General features: G+C 44.6%; 1 protein-coding gene across 6 annotated transcripts in view; it reads left to right on the forward strand.

Moving 5' to 3' along the window:
• The window catches only part of MIB2 (MIB E3 ubiquitin protein ligase 2), a 107,979-nt gene that overhangs the window by 45,312 nt on the left and 39,995 nt on the right, over positions 1-22,672 (forward strand). The gene's annotated exons all lie outside the window — the stretch shown is intronic.

Below are 22,672 nucleotides of genomic sequence, written 5' to 3' on the forward strand. Positions count from 1 at the left end.
ATCTAAGGAACGCAGCCAAGGTGGCTAGCCCAGAATTCAGACACAGTTCTTTTTGCACGTGGCAGTTTGCAAAGACCACCAGAGTCCTATGTTTGCGCTGTTGGTTTTTCAGTTTGTTCAACAAAAATGCTTCAATTTTTTTTGCTTTTTAAAATTGGCACCATCCTCTCACGCCTGCCCTGTGTCTGTGCTGTTGCAAGGGCAGAAATTCTTGTCTCTAGCTTCCAAAGAGGACTTTGTTAACCAAAGTGAGAGAGGGGAGGAAAGCCCCTGAAACATTATTGACTAGTTTGACACTGGACTTCAGAAAAGATTCTGGCTTGGATCCTAGGCTGCAGCTCTGGGCCTCTTATTTTATTTTATTCTATTCTATTTCTATTCTGGTCACTCCCAAAAACCCAGCCTGGACGGAGATCTCCATCATACTAGGTGCTGTACAAACACACATGACAGCCCAGTCCCTGCCTCAAAGAGCCTACAGTTGAATGCTCCAATCCTGCAGTGAACTCCATGTGGGCAGGCCTCACTCCAGGGTCTAGACCTAATTTGACATGACTCAACAGATGAGTGTGGCCTGCAGTAGGAAGGATGGAGGCTGGGCATAATCAGACTAATGGCCAATTCATGCAGCCCTTATTGGCTCAATGTGAGTGACCTTCACCATGGGCGTTGGGCCTGCACAAGGCCTGCGCACCACTTGCGTCCCACGTACAGCTTGGCATAGTGGGTTTTTGCTGGAGGAAAAGTCCCCGTTGGCCCCCTCACCATGGTCCTGTCATCTCTGAAGATGCAGGGAAGAGAATCCAGTAGCCACTGCCAGGCAGAGCGTAAGGGTGCATGGCACCTGCTGTTCATCTTGCTTGTTTTGAGTTCGAGTTTTGCTCAGTCCAGTAGGAAAGGGCTCGTATTTCCATCCATTTCCTTTTCACGGTGGATTGTTCTGCTGTGGGGTGGGGGAGCATGGCACAGATCGAATGATGGATTTTTAACAGTAGTGGGAGGTGTGTGGGCATGGCTCATGAGCTGTATCTCACATTGTGTTTAAACCCACAGTAATCCCAAATAAATGGAGCATACGTTAGCTTGAGCTATGTCCCTCCAGGTATGGAATGGATGACAAAATGGGACCCAGCACAAACCTAACAGCGATGTGAGAGAGCTTTCTTGAGTCTACATAGGGAGAGAAGGAAGCACAATGGTTGTATCTAGGTTGCACACTTGGTTTTTCATGCTGTTTGCTACGTTCAGTGTCTCTGTAATTTACTCTGTGAGGTCTGCGTGGGTCAGAGAAATTGTAGCTCCAGAAACACAGGGTGGGAGCTTCCTATTGTGGAAGACTGCAATTTTAAAAATGAATCAGAAATACACATAGTGACTCTTCAAACCACTGGGCTCAGAAGGGAGGCAGGATATCAGAGTGCTTTTTTGTTTGTTACCCTGCAGGATATTGTAATATAACTGTGAGGTACGTGTTTTTATGCAACAACCTTCATGCTGGGAATTGCCAAACTACATGAAGCAATTTTACTAAGAGATGCTTAGCAATTTGGGAGTAGGAGAGACTAGGTATAGCTTTGTTTTGGTGCAAGGGGAATTCCATGACTTTTTATGTCTTAACTGCTGTAGTCTTGTTTCGGGTTAAGAATGGAGTAAAAGCCCTGATGTAAAAAATGGAATGAAGTAATCAAAAAAAAGAGATCCCACATAGATGCTTCCTGGTGTTGTGGGTTTTATTAAGTGCCTCTCTTGAACATCTGATATTTGGGCTGCAAAAGCACATTCCCTAGACGAGGGGACAGCCTTGCCGAAGAACAAAACTTGCCTACTTATGAATCAGTGAACCCTGAGCAGTGCCAATGGGAAAGCTGCAAAGAGAATGTGGCTTGTATCATTCATTTTAATTTTTTTTCTGTAAAGTAGAAGAGGGAACCTGTGGCAGCTCTCCAGAGACCTGCAAAGCCTGCATGTTAAAAGGAGATTGTAACTGTTGTTTTTTTTTTGTTTTGTTTTAAATAGGCTACGATAGACTTAATATTTAGAAGCTCTGATCTCCTTTCTCCTTCTGGATGTGGGGATCTTTTGATTATTTAGGATTAGGAAATGAACAGCCCCTAGCATAGCAGCACTTTGTTTTCAAGCCTCGGGCAACGTACTGCGCTGAGCCCACTTGGGTGTTAATGAGCATGAACACTTAGAGCAAGGAAGCTGCTCGGGGGAGAGCCCACCAGAGTTTGCAGCGTCCCATGATCTTGGTTCAGTGGACCCATTTCCAGAAACTGCTGGCTCTGTTACAGCATTTTCACCACTTCCACCTCTCTTATTTGTGGCCCCATGGGGTGGATTTGAATGTTGGCGTTTTGGGTGACAACACAGTCCCCTCAATGGAACTGCATTGGCCTTCAAGGGGAGGAGGGAGTTAATTTGACATGGGACATCCCCTCTTTCCACGGACCAGTAGCCAGCTGTCCGTGTCTCTTCCCATCCTGGCTCCATTAGCTCTGTGTGCTTGGCCCAGAGACATGGCTGTGTCCTATGAACTGTTTTGCCCCAGTATATCACCATCGTTAGGGCTCCCCTGTGACTTTGCAGATGAAAAGTGCTCCATAAATAGCCTGTGGGACGTGTTTGTGTAACGAATGGCCATCCGCTTTCCCTCCCTTGCTGGACCCCAAGTGGATGAACTCTGTGGCTAAGCCAAGACGAGACAAGCACGCGAGTGTGTGCGAAGGCTCGGTAATCCGAGGATTTAAGAGGCCCTAAGGACTGGCAAGCACATTGGGGGGTCCCAAATCAGCTTTGGAAATACCCCAAAAATACCTATTCACCTGAAGGTCCTTTAAAGCCCCCAGCAGACCTTAGTTCAACCCACTGGCAGCAGGCAATTCTGATTGTTACTCTTGTAACCTGGCTCTGGTATTGCCTGAATATTGTACGTGCTGGGACTGGTCAGCAAGTTACTAGCTGCTCCAGGAAGGCACAACAGGTCCATTTAAAAATGAAGCTAGAGTTTGCTGGCTCCTGTGCTTCCAGCCAGGCTCAGCATTTCAGGGCAGCTTCGCTCATGCAGCATCCCTCGAAGCTTATGGGGTGGCTAGACCTAGGCCTTCTGTGCCAGGGATTTGGCCTGGGTGTAAAAGATGATTTGCACTAGCGGGACTTCTTACCCCAGTCCAGCACTCCGATGCTCAGGGGTTGCACTAGGACAGCTCCATGGGTGTAGCTAGAGCGGTGCCAGGTTCCCAGTGTCAGGAAGCACAGGGCACTTGGCTGGTGCTGTTAACAACTAGGTGGGAGGAATTCTGCTTCCTGCCTTCACCAAGGTTCTAGCTGCCCCACCCATCGCAACTGGTTGTTGAAAGTATTTTGAGTCTGGGAGCTCTCGCCTAATGTGTTCTGTGTTGGCTTCGGTTCAGTATCTGTCTCGTTGATTGCGCTGTGCATCATTTCTCTGGGCTTATGCCACATCTCGGTTAATTTCACTCCAGCTTCCCACCTGGCCCGCCACAGAGAATGGCCACTCTCATCTTGTTGACCTAGACAGCTAACCCAGTGCCAGTTTCTTTAGTGATGGGCCTGATGCCTTTGTACAGGAGCAGCAGAAGAGGGTTTTGACAGTCAATGCTTAAACGTTAATGAGCAGACTTGGATGAGCTATGGTTTTTAATGCTTTCCATGCCAGGACTCTCCTCCCACCTGGTCAGGATCTAGCCTGGGGTGGCCAACCTGAGCCTGAGAGGGAGCCAGAATTTACCAATATACGTTGCCAAAGACAGACATTAATTCATCAGCAGCCTCCAATCAGCTTCCCACTCCCAGCACCTCCCACCCTGCAGATCAGTGCCTCTCCACACCTCCCGATCAGCTGTTCCATGGCGTGCAGGAGGCTCTGGGGAGGAGCGAGGGCAGTGCAGGCTCAGGGAGGGGGCAGGAAGGGGTGGAGTGGGGGCAGGGCCTGTGGCAGAGCCAGGAGTTGAGCAGTGAGCACCCCCCGGCACATTGGAAAGTTGGCACCTGTAGCTCCAGCCCTGGAGTCGGTGCCTAGACAAGGAGCCGCATATTCACTTCTGAAGAGCCGCATGTGGCTCCGGAGCCTCAGGTTGGCCACCCCTGATCTAGTCAGTTTCCACTTTGCCCCTGTCTAGCAATATGGAAAGGTTGAGGTAGTTGTGACCCCTTGTGATGGCTGGTTTTTTGTGACCCCCTCTTCCTGATCCCCAGCCAGCCTAGTGGTCATGTTCCCCGGGTTGAGAACCCATGTGAGAGAGTCCCAACCCATGCTGGGAGGTTAGAGACCATAGGAAGGGCATGGTTAGAGAACAAGATTAGGAGTTGGGAAATCTGGGTTTTAACCCCAGCTCTCTGTGACTCCCCGTGTGAACTTGGGGAGGTCACTGCCACTCTCTGCCTTGGTTTCTCCATCTCCAAAATCGGGATAACAACATAGGACTGCTAGGAGGCTAAATCCATGTTTGTAAAGAACGTAGGGATCCCAGGATCAAATGCTGGAGTATTTGCTGTATTACTAGGTCAAGTTCCGAGAAGGTCTTTCCTCGGCGTCTAATCTATCTTGACTTGGGCGAAGCTCCCACGGAGCAAGGAGAGTGTGAGAAGTGGGTGCATTATGAGTTGTACAATGGGAAAGGAAATGCCGGGGGTGATGGCAGACTGTGGGAGGGAAGCCTCAGAGTTCCCGCATGGACCTGGATGAGGCCTGAGTGCTCTGCCCTCCCTTTCAGACCTAGTTTTGGGCCTGATCCTGCAAACACACGCACAGGAAACTCTGCTTCCATTGTCTTCAAAGATAGCTTAATGTTGATGAACTATGGGAATAATAGACAAGGAACTCGCTCTCCTCACTGCTCTTTGATCTCTCCCGTGAACCTTAGTGAGCCTCACATTGGAGGCATGTGCACAGGGAGCTGCGTATTTCCGCAGATATGCGGCTGTTCAAAAATCCACTGAAGTCTCTTCCTCCCGGGTTTGACTGAGAGAACTCTGGAGATTTTGCTGAATTCATAACTAACTGGAGATAAAGTCCTAGCTTACAGGCTGTCAATAATAGCAGTGTAACCAGCAGCCCTTTCTGTTCAGTCATTAATGGCTTATCTGGGAGTTGAATTGTAGAGCTAAAAACCTCCAGCTAGCCTAATATAGTTTATCAATAAGAAAATTGGTAGTTTTGTGAGATGGTAACATCTCCCTTATCTTTCATAAGCAGTGTGGAATTGATGACAGTCAACATTGCCCTGAGGAGCCCTTGTCTGCTTGATATGCTTCCTGGCTGAAGATGGTGGCTAAAACTTTTTTTAAGGTTTGTAAATAGAATCATAGAATCGTAGGACTGGAAGGGACCTCGAGGTCATCTAGTCCAGTCCTCTGCACTCAAGGCAGGACTAAGTATTATCTAGACCATCCCTGACAGGTGTTTGTCTAACCTGCTCTTAAAAATCTCCAATGACTCAGATTCCACAACTTTCCCTAGGCAATTTATTCCAGTGGTTAACTATCCTGACAGGAAGTTTTTCCTAATGCCCAACCCTTGCTGCAATTTAAGCCCATTCATTGCTTCTTGTCCTATCCACAGAGGTTAAAGAGAACAATTTTTCTTCCTCCTCCTTGTAACAGCCTTTTATGTATTTGAAAACTGTTCTCATGTCCACCCTCAGTCTTCTCTTCTCCAGACAAAACAAACCCAATTTTTTCTATCTTTCCCTCATAGGTCATGTTTTCTAGACCTTTAATCATTTTTGTTGCTCTTCTCTGACTTTCTCCAGTTTGTCCACTTCTTTGCTGAAATGTGTCTCTCAGAACTGAGGCATAATCAGTGGAGTAGAGCGGAAGAATTCCTTCTCATGTCTTGCTAACAACACTCCTGCTAATGCAGCCCAGAATGATGTTTGCTTTTTTTGCAACAATGTTACATTGTTGACTCATATTTAGCTTGTGATCCACTATGACCCCCAGGTCCCTTTCCGTGATACTCCTTCCTAGGCAGTCATTTCCCATTTTGTACGTGTGCAACCGATTGTTCCTTCCTAAGTGGAGTCCTTTGCATTTGTCCTTATTGAATTGCATCCTATTTACTTCAGATCATTTTTTCAGTTTGTCCGGATCATTCTGAATTATAAACTTATCCTTCAAAGCACTTGCAACCCCTCCCAGCTAGGTATCATCCGCAAACTTTATAGGTGTACTCTCTCTATGCTATTATTTAAATCATGGATGAAGATATTGAACAGAATCGGACCCAGAACTGATCTGTGCAGGACCCCACTTGATATGCCCTTCCAGCTTGACTGTGAACTACTGATAACTACTCTCTGGGAATGGTTTTCCAACCAGTTATGCACCCACCCTATAGTAGCTCCACCTAGGTTGCATTTCCCTAGTTTGTTTATGAGAAGGTCATGCAAGACAGTATCAAAAGCCTTACTAAAGTCAAGATATACTATGTCTACCACTTCCCCCTATCCACAAGGCTTGTTACCCTGTCAAAGAATAGAAGTTATTGCAAACATCTTAGGATGGATGTGGGGAGCATCTGGATTTCTTTCAAAGAATAATTCATAGAAATTTGCATCTGGGGGATGTTGTCCTGGTCTACCATATTTCTGACTAGATTATATATCCTTTTTTTTTTCATCCAGTGGTGGTGGTTTAATGTTGCCCCTCTCCCTAGCAGTAGCAGATGTCCAGGGCCTTGCAGGTCCGCTTCCCAGTGGAGGATAGATCAGTAACAAGGGGTCGGAGGATATTCTAAATGTAACTTGTTTTATTTTTACACCCCCCCCCACCCCCCCCAGACATGAAACAATGGTGGTTCCAAACAGCATGCAGGCAATCCCTTCTTTCAGGAACATCAGCCCAATGCTAGTTGCCCAGATCCCGGGGAGCACCTCGGCCTCAAGCATGGACTGTCATTGGAAACTCAAGGCAGAGTGAACTCTCCTGCTGCTTGTACAGTTCCTTCTACAAATCACCTTGCGTAACAAAACTAACAATCCAACATTTCATCCCAAGACTGAGCACTTGCTTACATGCTAAGCAAAAAACTTAGAATACTCTGTAACTGTGGTGATACCTGCATAACATTATCTATTTGTATTACAGTAGATTAGAGACCCGCACTGCGGTAAGGGCCTCATAATGCTAAGCACTGTACCTAAATAGCAAACAGACCCTAAATAAGTGGGGGGAAAAGACAGACAGTTACACATGGGAAAATGAGACAGAGAGAGGTGAAGCAACTGTCTCAGTCACAGAGTGAATCTGTGACAGAGCTGGGAACTAAACATGGGTCTCCTGAGTCAGTCTAGTGGGTTAACCACAAGCTCCTCCTTCCTCCCAGTGGCAGAGTACTTCTCGACTTTGCAACAGGAATGAATTCCCCTGTGGGTTACAGCTGGAAAGGAAGTGGCACTTCCCGATGACTTTCTCAAATAGTCAGGCCTAGATTATAGGATTTCCAGGTGTCTGGTTTTCGACCGGAATGTCCAGATGAAAAGGGACCCTGGTGGCTCCCATCAGCACTGCTGACCGGGCTGTTAAAAGTCCGGTTGGTGGGGTGGCAGGCTCCCTACCTGGCTCCACATGGCTCCCTGGACGTAGTGACATGTCCCTCTGGCTCCGAGGCACAGGGGTGGCCGGGGCGCTCCGTGTGCTGCCCCCACCCTATGTGACGGCTCCGCAGCTCCAATTGGCTGGAACCCCAGCCAGTGGGAGCTGCGGGGGCAGCACCTATGGGTGGAGGCAGTATGCACTGCACAGAGCCGCCTGGCCCCTCCTATGCCTAGGAGCTGAGGGACATGGCACCACTTCCAGGGAGCCCCCTGAGGTAACTGCTGCTGGGAGCCCGCACCCTGAAGCCCCTCTCACACCCAAATTCCCTCTTGGAGCCTGCACATCATGCCCTCTCCCACACCCCAGCCCTGAGCCCGCTACTGCACCCTGAACTCCTCATTTCTGGCCCCAGCCCACATCCCTCCCACACCCAGCCCCATGCCTCAGCTCAGAGCCCTTTCCTGCACCCCAAACCCCTCATCCCCAATCCCACCACAGAGCCTGTTCCCCAACCCTCTGCCCCAGCCCAGAGCCACCTCCCAAACCCTGAATCCCTCATTTGTGGCCCCACCCCAGAGCCCACACCCCCAGCTGGAGTCCTCACCCCCTCCTGTACCCCAATCCCCTGCCCAGTAAAAATGAGTGAGTGAGGGTGGGGGGAGCGAGCGACAGAGGGAGGAGGGGATGGAGTGAGTGGGGGCCAGGCCCTTGGGGTTTGATCCAGGCTATTTCCTATTCTTCATTTGCCAACAATATACATACTTTTAGCAACAGATCTTATCGCCTGGATTGGCGAATTATAGAGGAAGGGTAACAGCAGAGTGCTTGAGAAATGTTTTATATCAGTGGTCCCCAACGTGGTGCCCGCGGGCGCCGTGGCACCCGCCGGGGCATTTATGGGTGTCCGCCATCAGGGCCGGCGCCAAGGAACGAAGAGGAGAGGAGTGCATCCGCCGGAGAACCTGTCACCGAAATGCTGCCACCGTGCGCTTCCGGCGGAGAAGCATTGCCGCTGAGAAGCGTTACTGCCCGCCACGCTCTTCTGAAGGCATGAATGTGCTCTTGGCCACAGAAAGGTTGGGGACCACTGTTGTATATTACATAATTTCTAATGCTAGATTGCTGTATATATTTAGCTAGTGTCCTCTTTTAACTGGGGACAAATTTTGTGGCTGCAGTTTTAGCCTCTAGTTAACCGAAAGCACAACTCTCCCCACGGAATGCATCCGATGAAATGGGCTGCAACTCACGAAAGCTTATGCTCAGATAAATTTGTTAGTCTCTAAGGTGCCACAAGTCCTCCTTTTCTTTTTGTAGTCATCTAGGTAGCTGATTGGGTCTCCAAACCAGGTACTCGGACAGCTGAATAATGGAATTGGCGCATATAATTTCTTGATGGCATGTAACAGGCAACTCAAGGCTGTTTTCATAATCAGGCCCACAGCCTGAGTGGTTACAGTGTAGGCCAACTTTAACTCTAATACAGAAGCTGAGTGACAGCTTGCCCATCTGATTACTTGCTATTCCATAAGAGGGAGGCATACTTATTTACCATAGCAACTTCTGCACCGAATGTTACCCTAGACTAGCTCTGAGCTGGTGGCCTAAAATCTACAGCAAGGGGCATTTCAGGCTGACTTCAGAGTCTGTGTAACGTGTTTCGATGAACGGCATGAATTTCCCCAGTTTCACACCCTGACTTCCCCCTCTTCGCATCAACCTTTTCAACGTGGTCATCAGGAACATGCAGCTCTCACTCGCTCTCTATTGACTTGCTGCAAATAGCTTTCACAAATAACATTTCCAATTTATAAAAGGGAAAGGCTTTTATCATCTCGTACTTTTCACCATGAATTTTTTGTTCACCTGGGTCTGGCTCTGCTCCCATTGATTTAGGGTGGTGCAGGATTGGGCCCTTTTTGATTTCCTCTCCGCTTGGTCTTGGCTGCAATAGGATATCTGATCTGTAATTGCCAACAGGTGAAGTTCTCTGTGATGGAAAGCTACAGTGTCAACAGGGTTTGAATATCTTTTTATCTCCATGTTGTCTAGTCTTGCGTTAGGTAGCATGGAGGTGAAAATACCTGGGCCGTCTCAAGGCCCCTCTTTGCTACAGCTCCCAGCAGAGTTACCAGTAATACAGCAGGACCTGTTGGGAATTACTAGTCCAAAAAGATCCAAATGTAGCTAAGGCTTTTCTGATTCTCCTGCATTAGCACAACACAACTATATTTGCATTGCAAAAAATACACTAGAATTACTGCCAGAATGTTTTTTGCCTTTGTAAAAAATAATAAAATGAAGCCATTTTCGACTTGGGGCCTAATTGTCAAACAGTGCTGTCCATTTAAGAACAATGTAAATTGCAAAGCAATAGGGTATGTCTGAACAGAAGATCTCTATTTTCAGTTATTGCCATCTTTTTTTTTTTTGGTTTTACATTTGGCTGGCAAGTTTGTGTTGGCTAGAGGAGAGGATTCGAAGTGATGCAGGAGTGGAAAGATGAGTGTATGGGACCAGTAAGAAGGTGTATGGGCTATTGTTTGCGGTATGCTTTTTTTAACTCTTTCCAAATAATTCTGATCAGATCTTTCAATTGTTAAGATACTTGGTTCTTTCAAACCTACACCATCAGATTAATTGGGATTTGGATTTTGTTGTGTTTCCTATTGTCTGTCCAAAAGTTTCTTAATTGTTAAGGAAAATGGAGTTTTTCTTTCATTTGTATAATTGATCTTTCTTGAGCTATGTGAGCAAACTGCCAGTAGGAACTGCTCAAAGAACTTCTTAGCCCCTGTTTTGAGCTAATTGTAATGTTAAAGGATGAGTAACAAAATATGTCACTTGGCATTCTCCCCAAGGCCTTTGCATCATTCCCAGCACAGTAATCTGCCATTTAAAAAAGGGCTTCTTATGAACATCATTGTGGGGGGGCCTGTAGAACATTCAAAAACACTTCCAGTCTAGCATTTTTATTTTACGAATAAATAAATAAACACATAAGTGTGTGTGTGTGTGTGTGTGTGTATTAAATAAACACATAAATGTGTGTGTGTGTGTGTATATATATAATATATATATATATATATATATATATATATATATATATATATATATATATATAAAAATAAAATTTGGAGACACAATGGCAGGTGTGTTTTCTGAACCAGAAAACCAGTTCAGATAAAATAATCTTCCAAGTAGTTGCCTGTTTTCAGAACTAAACTATCTGAGTCAACCGTTTTTAAAGTTTTGAAATATTCCGATATGTCTCCTCTTTCCTTTCCTTTCCTGCCTGTCTGAGTTATTGCATCTAAGGCTGTAAATACCCTGGTAGAGACATCACACAGAGATCTGATATTGGCACTCGGTAATGTCCCTGGGCCTTCTAGAAATTGAACTTAATTTTCATTCAGTGGACAGTGTGGTTTTTGAGGGTTTTTTTTCCAAGTCACTGGTTGAATGTAAAATGATTTTTCCACTAACAATCAATAACTGTTCCCTATCTGCGAGAGACATTTAATTTGATGGAAGCTAAAAGGCATAAATTACACTCGTAAAGCTGTTAGCCAACTGCTGCAACATTTTGCAGGAGCTGATGTTTATTTAGCCAAGGCAGTCCACAGACACGTTTCCTTTCGTTTGCATATATGAACATATTTATTATGAGGTGAAAAATCCCTGAACTCTGGGTAAATTCAGATCCGCGCAGGGCTCTATGAATGAGTCAGGAATGGGGATCCCATCCCCAACCCTGCATGCTGCTAGGGACCTGCTGGAGCAAGGGAAAGGGAATCTCTTGAGATGTTAAGCTTCTTGATGAAGAAGCTAAAGTCCAACAGATAAAGTCCAACAGATAAGTCACTTTTCAGGCAGTGAAGCCACGTTGAAGGGAAGGCGCATTAGGGATTGTTGGCAAACCAGTGGTGTATGGCTATTGTATTGCTGTTTCATGCTATAAAATTGATCGTGTTGATAATCTTTTAAAGTCTCCCTCTGGCTGAAACTTGGCAGCTCTGAATGAAGTGTGTTTATCAAAGTCCTGGTGATTGCGATGAATCAGCCAAGCTGAAGCTATCTAGTCTCTTGCTGCATGATTTCATGATTAAATTATTGAGGTTAATGGATGTTATGCAGCCCTCATTTAGAAAAAAAGAAATGGAAGCCATCTAGGTCTCTGTAGCCTTAAACAAGGTTATGTGTGGTTGTGAGTAATATTATGTACGTAGAGATGTACTAAAAAATCCAGAAGTCTGATGCCATTCGTGCTTGATTTCCATGTTATTTCTTTACCGTATGGAGAGTGCTATCAACGTACGCCTGGGAGTTACCTTGAGAGTATCATTACTTTTTTCAAGAGGGTGTTGTCTGGTATATTTTTAGCATGAACTGGGTATTCCAGGAGACAAAAGGTCAATAGCTGTACCTGGAGCCAGATCTTTTGCAACCTTCTTTCATTTAGCAATATTGAATCTTAATTTTGACTACAGTAACCCTACCTCCTTCCTGTTCCATTCCATTTGTCTTGGTTTATACCATTGGAATTGGGTTGAACCTGTGAGGTTTTTATATAGCTATATCTCGGTTGCTGGCATGGGGCAAAATCTTCATCCTCATTTTCTCTTGTGACCTAATTTTACCTTTTGACATTATGATCTGCCGAGAGAGAGAGAGAGGAAAAAATAAAATGCATTTTGGGTTTTAATACATGTGTGACTGCATTTGGTATCTTTTTCTCATCTCCTGAATTTTTCTTTTTTTCTAAAATAAGCCAAGAGTTTTCTTCCTGCTTCCTGATTTAATGTGACAGTCACTTTCAAAATTCCTCAGTTATAGAAAGGAGGAGCCTACGCAAAGGGTAATGGAAATTAAAAACCAAAATTTCCCTTTCTGAAAGTCTGACTTCTGCTTTTCTGACGCAAGCCTTAGCAAAGAGGAGTTCAGAGCTTTCAGCCCCAATAACTGCTGTCAGTGCGAATCCTCCAATATAACTTAGTATTGTTGTATGTTGTGACATTTTCTGAGACATCTGTTCCATAGATTCTGCACTAAGACAACATCCGAGGCACTGGAGAAGCCATTAGCAGGTGTTTGAATTTCTCTTTCCTAGGAATAACAGCATGAAAATAAGCTATGGAAAATTAAGGCATGAATAAGCTCTTGACAGTGAGATCTGTTAGGCAGAGGAATTTCTTTGCCAAGGGAGATGGCAGCCAAAGCCCTAGGAAGCCCTGATGTAGGGAGCAGTCTTTCACTGGCATGCACCGGGCTAGACTAAATGACCTAAGGCACTATAGTGTGATTGTTTCCTGTGTGAGCAATTAAGTGTAAAAGCTGCATCTGCTCAGAGCTGCTGTGGGGCCCTCAGTGAAAGGGGGGACTGCCAGGCTCCTTCTACAACCTAATTGTAGGGCTTTGCATATAATCTCCATATATTTTCTTGTATCTTTTGTTTCACGTTGTCTCTTTTGTCCCCTCCCTTGTGCTGCGGTGCTTAGGGCCATGGTACTGTGGCAGCCTCTTTCTCAGCATTCCCTTGTCTTTCATATTCCGTATCTAAAATCTTTGTCTTCCTTTAGTGGATTTGTGTGTCAGCCAGGCTGTTGTTTTGAGTCTAATGCTCAAGTAGTTTCTGAGCTCAAGCTAATTCCATTTTGGCCCAAAACAATCCAGCGCTTCAGGAATAGTTTTATTTTCATTTACGATGCTCAAAATATTATAGAGCACCCTTGACAAGACAGGGCAGCATCTTTGACATTTCAGGTTTGCATATGTACACTCAGGCCCCCCCACTCAGCTTATGTTTTCTTCTACCTGTGACTGCAGCTCCCAGAAATAATCTGTTGGAACAGATTTCAAATCATGTGACCTTTTCTGGGTGACATTGTCTCCGCAATCCTGCTCAGAGTCTGATGCACAGCAATTCCCATCACTAATTACGTCTCCAGCCACTAATGATTCAGAACTATTGAGTACTAGCAAGAGTCAGGCAAAAGGGCTGCATTTAATAACTGACGTGTGGGATTTGGATGGCTCAGGAGATCAGTAATTGGATATAGATCCTGTTGCATCTAGGTCGCTGGTTTGCATCCTAGTCAGTTTGGTAGTGAAGGGTGTCTGGGTGGCCTGAGTGAAATGAGTTACTCCCAGTTCAGTTCCCAGTGAACTAACGTCCACGTCACAGAGCCCACCGCCTTGTATATAACCATATAATTACTCTCCTGTTGGTAGTCTGAACAGAGAAAACAAGCCTTGACTGCAATGGGATCAGGATTTCACCCTCTGTGTTGAGTGTTTGTATTGGGATATGACTATCGAAAAGGCAACAAAACAACCCCCCCGGACCCAGTGTTGGAAGAAATCTAACAAAGGCTTCTTGAGTAAACAAGCCATGATTTTTACTTTCTCCAGCCCCCAAGGAGAAGCTACATACTCCTAACCAAATATTTCTCGCCTTATTCATTGAGCTTCCTCCATTGCTGTTAAAAATACAGTCCCTTGTAAATCTAAATACAGCCAAAGAAATGACATTTGTGTGGACAAGTTTTTAGCCATTTGCTGTCTTTGGTGATGCCAGTTGCATTTACGTGTGCATGTATTAAACTCACTCCTTCCAGGAAATTCCCCTTTGGTTCATTAAAATACCTTTGTCATCTGCAGGTAGAGGAAGAGTAGAATTTATAAATTCTTTGGTTCAGGCCAATGCAGACACTGAAAGAAGATACTAGGTGAGATTGGCAGGTCCAAAGTTTAATGCACGTTTTTAGAAATTCTCTGCAGGTTTTTACTTAGCACACATTTGGTACAGCATTGGCACATGGGCACATATATTTTGTGGTTGCCATTTAGGGGCCTCAGTTAGAAAACTTGCCGAAGGGTGGCTTCATGAACTTTTTGTAACCTCTAAAACCAAAGCATCTGCCCTTGTCTGGGTATGGGGAGGAGGCATGTATGCTGCATCTCCGTAAGGAAGTGGCGGATTAACTCACTGAAATTCTTGGTAGGATCGTCCCCAAAATAGGTTTGCGTGAGTCCTGATCCCTTAGTCACCAGTGTCATCCATCTAAGCCTTGTATTTGGCCGGAGAGCAGCTGTCTGTGCTGCTTACACCTGTTAGAATTTCTTTTATCCCCAGCTGGGAGTGGCCCAATTTAATGCTTTCCTGTGAGAGTAAAGTGAATCCAGAACTGGTTGTGTAGTTGTGTGCTGATATCCAGATCACTCAGAGCTTTACCTAAAGGATTCTTGTTCTTCAGGGTCTTTTTTCCACACTGACTTTGTATGTCAGAAGCAAATTTTATCACCTTTTAGATCATTAAGTATCCTCAGAGGAAGTATGGTCTTGCATTTGAGGTGTTGTAGTGACTCAAGATCTGGGTACAGTTCCCAACTGCAAGAGAGACAGCATGGTCTAGTGGATGGGATGTTACTGGGAGCCCAGGTGTTGGTTCTGTCCCGATCTGCTGTGGCCACACCTCGGCTGTGGCACTTCCCTTCTCTGGGCCTCTGGTTGTTTTGTAGTTTAGTTTACAGGCTCTTTGTGGCAGGTCCATCTGTCACTAGGCGTATGTACAGAGCCGGAGCAATGGACCCTCAGTTGAGGTCTCTGGTTGCTACTGTAATACAACAGCACCTGTCTGAGCCTGGGTGAATCATAATGGTCTTGTGCCTCAGTTCCCCATCTGTAAAGTGCACAGTGTTACTTCCCTAGCTTTCAGGGGTGTTCAGGGTAAATCTGTTAATGTCAGTGTGGCACACGGATGGGGAGAGCCATATAAATACCTAGACAGAAGATGAGCTTAGTCTGAATACCCTCAGCACTTTGGTTCCCAGCATATTGGTTGCAGAAGAATAGCTTTGTTTATGTACAGTGATATGCTCCTAATGCTGTCGGGGGGACCTTATAGAAATCTAATACTGCTGGAATTTCCAGGGCAGAAATGGGCCCAGCTGCAAATGGCTGTCTTAATTAAAATTGTTATTAAAGGCAATATTGAAATGATTAAATTTATCCCCAGGGTATTTTTGCAACACGCTCATAACCGTGCTTGCTGTCCGGTATTTGGAGCAAAGCACCTCAAATTAGATTACAAATCAAGATGTATTGGTTCAGGACATCTGGCCCCTGCATCGTTGTTCTATATGGCCGGTCAGCAGCCTGCTCTAAAGGCAGCATAGTTCCAGGCAAGGTCACCCCTTATGTGAGGCCAGGAGAAGGGGGCGTTCAGAGTGGGTGACCTCCAAAAGTTTGAACAGAACTAAATCTTCATCCTCTTCTCCAAAAGGGAAATGTCAGTATTATTAGTATTACGGTAGCAGATCCTAGCTGAGATTGCGGCCCTGTTGTGCTAGGCCCTGTGCAAGTATACAGTAAGAAATAGGCCCTGCCCCAAAGAGCTCACAGCCTACCTAGGGGGTGGAGAAAAAGGAAGGTGTATTATTCCTGAGATGAGGTGCTGAGGCACACAGGGATGGAGTGACTTGCCCAAGGTCACCCAGGAAGGCTGTGGCAGAGCTGGGAATTGAGTCCCAGTCCAGTGCCTTCTCACCAAAATCATCCATCCCTCTCACTCTCTGCCTTATGTGGGTGTGGGTAAGCAGATAAGTGATCGTGCAAAATATTGATCCCGGAATGGAAGGGGGAAACCAAACCTCTAGATCTTCGGGGCCAAGATTCGGGGTCTGACTGTTTTCCATGTGCTGAGTACTTGGACTTCAGTGGGAGTTGAAGATGCTCAGCACCTTACCAGACTGACCCCTCTGTGGGGGATGAGTCCTGGAGGAGACCGTGATAAATCGAACTTTTAACGTCCATATTTCAAATATTGATTTGTAAGAGTGACCCATTCCTCCAAAGGGATACAATGATTGGGGTGTCTGTCAGCTTCATACGTCACTTCTTGATGCCTGTGCCTCCCTCCCAGTGCTTTGTCTTCAATGCTAAAAATGTACATTTTTACCTCAGGGTAGCTAACGTGCATAAGCTTATCCTGAGGTTAAAAAGCCACTGAAGGCAAGATATGCTAGTTTTAGCATGAGGTAAACAGCTTTATACCCCCTCCAGGGAGTGACTTTGGCGAGTTCACATCATAGTAAAACTGAAATGCCAGGTTTTCAGAGTTATTTTTACCTCAGGATAGGTCAGGGATGTTAGTTACTCTGAGGTTAAAAATGCAACTTTTTTGGCAGTAAAGACAAGGTCAGCATTTCCTGTATGGGAATTAGCTGTGCAACCGGTTTCCTCATGCTGCCTATCGGCCCCACTCTCATCTCGTCTCCTTTGGGCTTCAAACAAGCCCATTTGAGTCCTAAATGTAAGTGAAAAAGCAAAAAGCTGTTCTCCTCCATCCCTCCTGAGAGACAGGGTCACTTTCCTTTCACTGTTCTCTGCTGTTTGCTGGGAGGGTGAGGTCTTTTTTGTTCTGCCCATTAATCATCACTAAAATTCATGAGCGACATGCTGGGCATAGTGTTGTCAATCGCAGGGAGAGGAACTGACTCGGTCCTACAGAGCTTTGTAAAGAAAGGGCAGCAGAGGGTGAAACTGAACCATACTGGATCTTTGGCTGGGGCATAATGTCTCCAGCAGCGATGTTGGCAAGCTCTGGGCTGCCCTGACCTGTTAATGTTCTGATAGAATTCGCAGTCCCCTTTTCCTTAGAGCATCTTGGTGACTGACCTGAAGATAAAAGTTCAAGCAGGAAATTCACACACTGTCAAAACTAGTTCATTTCTGCAGAGAAGCAGTAGCTGTGTAATTTATGTGCACTGCCACATCAGTCAATCTTCTTATCTTTTCTCGAATAGGTCACTTGAAATCTAACATTTGGTGACTTTCCGTTTGCTCATGTTGGGAGTGTTTGTTATAAAATAAACATTCTGCTGTCTGTGTTCTCCATGAATAAATATTAATGTCCTTTCCTTTCACATTGTTTTCAATCACTTTGAATGGGAACATATGAACGTGCACATTGCCAGATGGCTTCAGATCCAGACCAGCTAGTCCAGTGTCCTGTCTCTGACAGTGGTCAACTGCAGAGGCTTCAGAGGAAGGTGCAAGAAACCCTGCAGTGGACAGATATGAAATAATCTGCCCCCCAGGTAGTCCTCCTTTTAATCTTTAGTAGTTAGATTGTGTTAAACCCGGAAGCATGGGATTTTGTATCCTTTCCAAAATTCTGAGTATCTTGTTATCCATATAAACGTCAAAACCTTTTCTGAACGTTGCTAAGTTATTGGTCTAAATGATATCCTATGGCAAGGAGTTCCACAGTCTCATGTTTGGTGTGAAAAAGTATTTCCGTTTACATCAGTTTTCAATTTACCACCTTTTTAAATTTTGTTGAATGTCCTATTGTTTTTGTTTTAGAGACAGAAGTTCCTGGTCTACCCTGTCTAAACCATACATTACTCTTATGTCCTCTCATTTATCTCCTTTCTAAGATAAACAGTCTCAATCTCTTTTCATGGGAGGTGTTCCAGGTCCTTAATAATTCTCGTTTTCCTTCTCAGAACCCCTTCTAATTCTGCAATACCCTTTTTGAGATGGGATGACCAGAACTGTGCACAGTAGATGAGGCTGCTTTATAGAATAGCATTATGCTATATGTATAGATTATGGACACACATTTTCAAAGATTAAGTTTCCCAACGTTTAACTCCTAAATCTGTATTTAGGCACCTAAATAAAAGTGGCCTCATTTTCAAAGGTGTTGAATACCTGTAGCTCCTTGAAGTCAGCGAAAGATCAAAGTTGCTGAGCAAATGTGTCTTTCACTGTCTTCAAGGAGCTACAGGTGTTCAGCACCTTTGAAAATCTGGCCACTTTTATTTAGGTGTCTAAATCTGGATTTAGGAGCTTAACTTTGGGAAACCCAGCTTTGAAAATATTGCCCCATAATCTTTTGTAACCTGAACTTTGACCTTCAGTTTAAAAAAAAAAAAAAAGTAGCAAATGGAAGGAAAGGATCTGACTAATAGTTCATAAGATGGAGTTCACCACACTACAATTGCAGAAAAGTTGCGAGTGCCATGAAAGCTTAGTTTAGGATTTTTGATTTCCCTGCTCGTTTTGATTGTCAAGCCTCAAAAGTTATAAATCCAGATCCTCAGCTGGCCTAAATGGGCATAGCTCTATGAGTGGAGCTATGACAATGTGAACCAGCTGAGGATCCAGCCCATCTACTGGAGAACCACTTTATATGTCTCCTTATTTTCTCAGTCCTATCTTAGTTCTTGCTCAAATGACAAAAAATTAAAATGGTTTTAAAGTTATTTAATTAAATAGGTGGATTTAGGAGTTGAGCTGAGGGGTTTTTTTGTGTGCCTGTGATACAGCAAGCTTGTAATCCTGCTCTGAAAGAGACTTCCTTCAAAACTCATTCAGTTTACAAGCTCCAGAACTATTGTTCTTGTCTAGATCTGAGCCATATGGTTTGTAGGATGCAAGAGTTAAGAGACCACATTTTTCTGAACAAAAAGACAATCAATTTTTCACCACTCCCCCCTCCCCCACACCTCCAGCTTTAGATCCTGCATCACAAAGTTGAAGAAAAAAAAATCTGCTTGGTTGAGATCTGAATTCAGTCAAGTAAATAGTGGCCTTGTGACTGATTAGTTAACTGGAGAAATTGAGAGCAATTAATCAAGGGGAGAGGAGGGTTAAACGTTTGTTTCAAGACTGAAGCAGCTGAGGATCCTACCTCCCATAGTCCAACTGTTTGACTTAAATGATAATTTTAAAGTTTCTCCATGGTTCCCAATACAATTCTGTGTTTCCTTTTTTTGAAGACCCACCTCCTACCAGGAAAGGAGGTTTTGTTTTTGTTTTTGCTTGACCCTCAAATGGTTGCTTAAGAGAAGTAACTCTAACATTGGGAAACCCTAAGTTGCATAAATAGAGCAGAGGGAGAAATTAAAGAAACCCGTAAAGAGAGACAGCATAATACATCTTTCTTTCCTTATGGTTGTTCTCCACTTGCTCCACTGCTCCAAATGGTTTGAGCAGAGTGTCTCTGCTGTCTCCTTGCAAATTGCACTTTGGAGTCAAATGAATCTTTAATTGCTAACACTGAGATCAGCACAGTGATAGTTTAGGATGTGTGAGAGACCATATTTAATTTAAAAATAGACTTGAGCAGGCAAAATGTGATGGTGGGATTTGTATTTATACATAAGACTAACTGAAGACAGTCTCGGGTCTTAAAAACCAAACCTGCTGAGTTTGTCAGCTCTTCTTTTCCTCTTTGTTGGTTAACAACCTACAAATCCTGTTGGAAATGACAGTAGCACGTTCAGTAGTTACAGATGCAAAATCCCTGTTATAATGTGATCAGACTTCAAGGGAAATCATAGTGAGAAACTCCATGCATGGAGTGAGCTATCTTGCTGTTTGAACAAAAGCGTCATCTTGCCTGGATCTAGCTTGCAAGAAGAAAGGACAATTTACTGTTCATTTCTGTATTACAGTAATAGCCAGAATCTGAATTCAGAACCCCATTGTGCGAAGTGATGTACAGACAGACAATCCCTGCACTGAAGAGTTTACAGTCTAAATAAACAAGACAGACAAAGGGTGGGAGAAGGAAATCTCCTCCTCCTCCTCCCAATTTCACAAATGGGGAGAGTGACACGGGGGTGAAGTGACTTGCCCAAGTCACACATGGAGTCTGTAGCAGAGCCCAGGTCTCCCACGTTGCAGCCGAGTGTCAGAACCATAACCCACTCCGTCCTCCCTCATTCTCGTTTTAAAGCTACAGATGTTGTGTAATAAACACAACTTTTATCAAATGCTCTGTGTGCATGACTGATTATAAGGTGCTTCGATGAGAGTAGAAAAGCATTCCACATAATACAGTAGAACAACAGTGCAATGCTACGTTGCATTTTAGCCATGTAGTGCACAGATAAACACTAGCTTTGAGGGCAAATATTAGGTGTATCTTTCAAGGCATGGATATAATATGGTGCGATAAAATGATCATTGCTTGGTGTTTCTAATTAGCTGAGCTGTGGGACACTGCTTCCTGATTATGCTCTGTGATATGAAGCTGATAGCTGTCAGGTTTGCCATGGCCTTGATGGTATAAAAAAATGTTTGTATCTTCCCTCCATCAGGTTACACTCTAGGTAATGAAAAGCCCGCAATTAGCAGGATGTGTGTGCAAATATGTCCTTTTTATAAACACGTTAGGATGCTCAGCACATGATGGAAGATCCATCAGCAAGCTAAAGAAGACACAAGATTTAGGATTTCGGTGAGTTGATAAACACCATTTCCAAGAACCAGCGTAAGGAGTTTATCTTCCTGAGTCCCAGTCTCCTGACTCTAGGGGTATTAGCGGGGGAATAAATAAAGCATTCAGAGTTCAGTGCAGTTTCACTATTGTTTTCCTAACCTCCGAGCTGCACCCAGTCACTGTGCAGATATGGATTGCACTACTTTTGTACTAACCAAGAAAAAAGGTCCGTTGTCCGTAGACCGAGTAGAACAAACCGATTCTTAAGAACTTGAGCTGCTGAGGATTTTTGTGGAATAGAAGTCTTCTGTAGGGGGAGCAGAGACCGAAGCAGCAAACTCTGGAAGGGCGGAGAAACGGCCTAAACGTTATGGGAATTGGAAGCTGTTTTAACAGGACATCAGAACCCATATTTACCATCATGTAGGTATCGCTTTTAAACCTGGGCTTTCTGTGTTTGACTTGCTGGATTTCTTGGAAAGCTGTGTTTAGCCATTTAATTTCTCAGTGGAGGGAGCAACTGAGTTGCATTCTTGTTACTAGGTACTTTCTAGAGTTGTGCCCTGTATAGAAGGCTTTGGGAGCAGTGGGTGCCTGAGGGGCTACTCAAAGTTCTGTGCCCTTGTGTGATTGAGGGTTGGTGTCAGGTTTGTGGGAGGAGCAATTACATCACCCTCAACCCCCCCCCCCACCCCCCCTTCTCTTTCATTGATCTGTTTTGAAGGATTCTGCTCAGTGTTTGAGCACGGTAGTTTGGATTGCTGAGTTCTGGTGTTCCGCTTCTGTAACATGAATAACCTCGCATGCATTGTACTGAGACTAATATACCCTCATAATACAGTGCAAGACCATTTAATAATGCTCTGAGCATTAGATCTTCCATAGCATTCTGTGAACAGTTAATCAATGAGATTACTTCAGGCCAGATTCTTCGTCTGTTTTACCATGAATAGCACCGTATTCTATAGGTAGTTTGTAGAGTCCTCCTAGAGTAAGGTATTACTAGACATGAGTTAAAAGTATCCAAGTCTGACCCATTAATAAGCTGTGATCTCAGGTTTGCAAATCTCATGAAATCATTTTTACCCAAACTTTCTAAAAACTCTAGTTTCCCCACACAGCAACCTCAAGAATACTGAGCATATTGAAAAAGGGGGACGCTCCCTTTTTAGTCCTTGGTCCTGGATGTGCTGAGTGGTGTGTGAAACTGCATTAAAACTTTAGATCAACATGAATTCCCCTTTCTCAGTCATCAGAGGGTGTTCTAAAGTCCAGAGCTATGTGAAATAGACCATCTTGAGTGTCTGCTGCTGCCAGCCTCCCTGTACTTTCCCTCAATGTCAATCCTCCACAACCCTTTCCTTCCTTGTCTTACTCCTCTTCTGTTAACTCATCCCCACCTTGTTCTGTGTGCTCTTGGCTCTTATCCTGCAGTCTGATCAGTGTGGGCAGACCTGTGCACTAGTATAGTCTGTCTGTCTGCCTATCATTCGTACTTCTGTTGTCCACATTACCACAGTATGCACCCCGGAATCTGAATGTATTTATCTTCACAATACTCCTGTTATCCCCATTTAACAGATGGGAAACTGAGGCATGGAGAGGCTAAGTGACGTGCCCAAGATCACAGTCTATGGCAGAGTGTGGAATCAAACCCATCCTTCTGCAGTAATTTGAGCATTGCACAAGTCTAAGGGTCTTCCATAGAGATCAGCCTGCAGGATCAGGACGTTTGCTTGTATGTTGTATCCTTTCTCCCAGCCCTTTGTCCATTTTGCCTATCTAGATTGTAAGCTCTCCAGAGCAGGGGTTGTGCCTCACTGTGTGGTTGTACAGAACCCAGAGCATTGGGGCCCGAGTCTTAACCGAGTCCT

The sequence above is a fragment of the Natator depressus genome, chromosome 18, assembly GCF_965152275.1.
Source record: "Natator depressus isolate rNatDep1 chromosome 18, rNatDep2.hap1, whole genome shotgun sequence".
Taxonomy (NCBI): domain Eukaryota; kingdom Metazoa; phylum Chordata; order Testudines; family Cheloniidae; genus Natator; species Natator depressus.